Source organism: Gadus macrocephalus, chromosome 20 (assembly GCF_031168955.1).
Source record: "Gadus macrocephalus chromosome 20, ASM3116895v1".
Classification (NCBI taxonomy): Eukaryota; Metazoa; Chordata; class Actinopteri; order Gadiformes; family Gadidae; genus Gadus; species Gadus macrocephalus.
Genome location: NC_082401.1, coordinates 3598191 through 3603660, shown reverse-complemented (window position 1 = coordinate 3603660; position 5470 = coordinate 3598191).

Below are 5470 nucleotides of genomic sequence, written 5' to 3'. Positions count from 1 at the left end.
CATCTGAGTTTTTAATTATTGTGACCACATATTGTGCCAGATTTCTTCACACCATTAAGGCATATTCCTTCTCTCTTTCCTCCCCTCTCAGGTTAACAGGGTAAAGTGAGAGTGTAGATGTTTTATGAGACCATAAATCAGGAGGTTAACTGTCAGCTGTTGCTGTCGGTCCCTGTGAACACACGCACAGCCTATTGTTCTAAAATTATTCATGGTAACAAGTCTGCACAAACTCTCATTGTGAGGATCTGATAAGGATCACATTGATCAGGTCATTAAACCTCACATTGCAAGCAGAGACTTGCAACATGGTAGGATCTGCCCTTCAGAACTTCAAGCACATAAGCCTAATGATCCCAGAATGGGCATTAGCGCAAGCCTTTTAAACCCTCATGCTGTTAAAACATTTCTGAATCCCTTTTAATTCAAGGCTTTCATGTGGACAACCTTGGTAATCTACCGCCAAACCCTCCAAATATGACCCCACCCTCTACACCTGTTTCAAATGATGGACATCTGAAGACCACCCAACACCATGTAACCATAGCAACCAACCTGAATGCTAGCCCCCGGGTTTACATGTATTTGCATAGACGTTGAAGTCCCCTGAGGCTCTGCCGACGGGGAACACAAATCAACTTGACATTGCTTTGCATCAAAACACATCCACCGCTGCTCATGAAGTAGGCACTGAGGATCCCTAGCCACCATGTTTGGTATAGCAGCCTCGTCTGAAGATGTGGATTGAGTCTGGCGTCCTAGACCTCTCGGCCATCCTGACTACTGGTTAAAATAAGGGTTAGGTTTAAGTTAAAATAACGTAAAATATTTATAGTGTTTATCCAATCATTTACTAAATGAGTTAAAGGCTGAAGTTTAAACGTTTTTTTGTCTTGAAGCTCAGCTGCTCAGCTCATGGATTCAGACCCATCTATTTCATTGTTTAGTACTTCTATCCAAAGGTCCTCACTGTACATATTCCATACATGTAGGGGGAGGGCCTCCTGCTCAGTGGTGAACAGCAGTGTTGAGAATAACGCTGTTTAAAAGAACGGTGTTACGTAACGCCGTTATTCTTTCAGTAACGGGGTAATCTAACTAATTACTATTTCCGTCGTTACAACTGTTACGTGTCAAAATGGCAGCAAAGGCAGACAGAGGCTGTTTCCCAAAGTGAAGGCTGCAGCCTTGCTAGGACGCGTCCTTGCTAGTCACGTCCTATGGAGATGAGACTAGAGTGCTAGCTCGAGTGCTTCCTAGCGTTTGTAACGTTCAGACTTTGGAACGACTTGGTAGTGTGGAAGCGCTTCCGCTTCCGCTTTTTAATGCTGCGTGTCCGCTTGTAAACACATGTGCGCTTATGAATAAATCATGGAGGCAATCAAGCTGATCGATATTTATTTGACTTTTGTCTGTTATGAATGCGGTCATGTCTCCTTCGCATGGAGCCTCTTTGGGGAAGTCACAAAAGCTTTGTAGCGGTTGATCGAATCGTCTTTATTAAAAGGAAAATCCATTCAATTTTTATAAAACTAAGTGAAATTGTCCTCATCCTCATCCTCATCGTCATCCGCTTATCCGGGGTCGGGTCGCGGGAGGAGCAGCTCAAGCAGGGGGCCCCAGACTTCCCTTTCCCGGGCCACATTGACCAGCTCTGACGGGGGGATCCCGAGGCGTTCCCAGGCCAGTGTTGAGATATAATCTCTCCACCTAGTCCTGGGTCTTCCCCGAGGTCTCCTCCCCACTGGACGTGCCTGAAACACCTCCCAAGGAAGGCGCCCAGTGGGCATCCTTACCAGATGCCCGAACCACCTCAGCTGACTCCTTTCTAAGTAAAGGAGCAGCGGCTCTAATCCGAGTTCCTCACGGATGGCTGAGCTTCTCACCCTATCCCTAAGGGAGACGCCAGCCACCCTTCTGAGAAAACTCATCTCGGCCGCTTGTACCCGCGATCTCGTCCTTTCGGTCATCACCCAGCCCTCATGACCATAGGTGAGGATAGGAACGAAGATCGACCGGTAGATCGAGAGCTTTGCCTTGCGGCTCAGCTCTCTTTTCGTTACAACGGTGCGGTAAAGTGAAATTGTCTGAGAACTTAATTCATGCATCACATTTACAGTACGGTTGATTACTATTATGCAGGGGGAAAAAGACAGAAAGAGATGATAAACATGTATTTATTTGGATATTTTATTTAAAGGGACTCTCACCTTTGTTGCATTTTTACACTTTTTTTGGATAAGGTTAAATTGGTATTAATAAGGTAATAACACTCTAATATGCAAGACAGACCCACCAGGAGTAAAAACAAACAATTATTTTACTCTCATAATATTTAGTGAAAACTTCAACCAATAAAATTATTCGGACCGAAGGACCTTATTGGCCGACAGACCTGTCTGTTTGCTGCATGGATATACAGTATAAGGGGTGTGTTCGAAACCACCTACTTGCTTGCTGCTTACTACCTACTCAATACTTGGCTTACTTCTCGAATCCTTAAATAATGATTGAGTAATCCATTTTGAGTAATCGACGTTCGGAAGACCGTTCTTACTTAACCACCTCAGATGACGTGAATCAAATGACGTGTCAATAACCTACCGGCCGGGCGCCGTTAATAAATATTATAAATAAATATATAAACGTCACATTTAACGTCACAGTACATCTTCAACCTAAGGATTTGCGGTGATATGTTAAAAACAATTATTAAACAATTATTAAAAGCACTGCTGCTGCGGCTCCCCGTTTAGCGCCATTGCTTCCACTGTTCTTTTGAATAGACGCAGTGCATTCTGGGGCAGTTGAGTACATCTAGTAAGCTAGCGATGCTTACACAAAATCTTTCCGGAAGTAGAAGACATTCGGATACTACTCGCTTACCTAAAACTCGCTTACTACGTTCTGCATACTCAATTTGACGTCATAGTTAGTAAGAGTAGTAAGCAAGTACGCGGTTTCGAACACACCCAAGGTTTTCCGTCTGCTTCTTGTGGCGCATTCGGGCCCGCGTCATCAAGGCGCGTCCTCAACTAGAGGGTTTGTTTTGATTCCACGGCAGACAGTAGCGAGTAGCGACCGTAGCGACTGACGATGGCAGACCAAAGTGGTCCACGGCGTACTGAAACTGCACCATTCAGTCCGATCAGGGGACTAATCTCGGACTCGGACTCACAGTTACCCTCCTCTGGAGCCTCAGGAAGACCTCCAGACTGTTGGCCACCAACTGCACCATTCAGTCCGACAAGGGGACCCGATTCGGCCTCAGAAGCCAAGTGGTCCCGCTCCCCTGGATGATTCTCAGGACCTCCAGACCGTTGGCACCCAACCGCACCACTCAGTCCGATTACGGGACCCATTTCGGACTCAGACGCGACGTTGTCCCGCTACTCTGGAGCTCCAGGAAGACCTCCAGACCGTTGGCACCCAACCGCACCACTCAGTCCGATTACGGGACCCATTTCGGACTCAGACGCGACGTTGTCCCGCTACTCTGGAGCTCCAGGAAGACCTCCAGACCGTTGGCACCCAACCGCACCACTCAGTCCGATTACGGGACCCATTTCGGACTCAGACGCGACGTTGTCCCGCTACTCTGGAGCTCCAGGAAGACCTCCAGACCGTTGGCGACCAACCGCCAAACTCAGTCTGATTACGGGACCCATTTCGGACTCAGACGCGACGTTGTCCCGCTACTCTGGAGCTCCAGGAAGACCTCCAGACCGTTGGCAACCAACCGCCACACTCAGTCCGATTACGGGACCCATTTCGGACTCAGACGCGACGTTGTCCCGCTAATCTGGAGCTCCAGGAAGACCTCCAGACCGTTGGCAAACAACCGCACCATTCAGTCCGATTAGGGGACTCATTTCGGCCTCAGACGCTACGTTGTCCCGCTACTCTGTCCCGCTACTCTGTCCCGCTACTCTGTTTGTAATGCTCATACACCTTTCTTATACTCAGTGGGACCACTGTCCTTCAACATGGGGCCTCAAAACGGTATCACACGAAGCCCATAAAATTACAGTGAGCCACCTGCTAAATTTCTTGTTTACTAGACCCCTGGTAGATATTATGACCCCTGGGAGTCTAAACACAACCCATGGGAGTCTAGAACTTTTGTACTCTAAAAAATAACGCTTAGTTTTGTACTTTTGTAAAATAACGCTTAGGGGGTGGGGCATTGGAGGAAGGCGGGATGATATGAATGTGCTGTAATTCTCAAATGCAACAAAGGTGAGAGTCCCTTTAACTGATCTGATTCATTCATTCATGCATGCCTACAATGCCTACTTATGTGTTCAAAGCACTTATGTGCTTTGAACACGTATATCATATAAAATACAATTATATACTTTCATTCAAAATTACAAACATTGCAAATGATCGGTTGTGCATTAATTTTACAACATTGGATAGTGGCACTATCCCTTCCACTGGTAAACAAATGTTTGTGCGCCACCCTAAGGGCCCGTGTCCACCAAAAGCGTTTTTAAAAGACGGAGCGCTCCGTGAACTGCTTTCAACGCGTTTGTGCGCGCCGCTCAAAGACGCACGAAGCGTTTTTCGTTTACGTCATTAAATACGCGTCATCGCTTGTATCCATAGATACACAGCTTCTATCTGTTGGCTCCATCATATGGCATCTGACACCTGAACGTCCTGGTTACTCCTACAATTTGCGAAATGAATCTGACCAAGAGTAATAGCGCTTCTTGTCGTGGCAGCGGAGGTTGCGGACGATCCCCATGCGCCTGTCGTGGTTGCCCGGAGGAGAGTGTGGGTCCACAGTATTAATCGTGGCAGGGGGCAGTACGGGGAATACCACCGGCTGTGCCAAGAGCTCCGCCTGGACGAGGATCGCTTCAAGGTCTATTTCAGACTCAACCGGCAGCAGTTTGAAGGAGTTTTAACATTTATTGGGCCGACCATCGCCAAGATGAACACCAATTATAGGGAGAGCATCAGTCCCGCCCAACGGCTTTGCATTTGCTATTTTTCATCTCTGCCTGGTCGAGTGACTTGGCAGGATGGAATTTAGTTGATCATTTTTGTATATATTTAAATCAAAAAAGGCGAAAAAACAAAACTAATAATACAATTTCTTAAATCAATCTAACATTCATGTTGTATGCTGGATTACTTCTGAAGACAAAAACACACCTTTAACACCTTCATCATCATCAGAGCATTCATTATGTATCTACTACCTAATGTAATGAAAACAAAACAACATTGTCTTAGCATTAAAATGTTTAATTAACTGATTCATTAGAAAATGATTCCAAGATATTATGTACACATTTGAAACATTTCTTATAGCTTGTACTAAATCTAAATAGAAAATGATTCCAAGATATTATGTACACATTTGAAACATTTCTTATAGCTTGTACTAAATCTAAATAGAAAATGATTCCAAGATATTATGTACACATTTGAAACATTTCTTATAGCTTGTACTAAA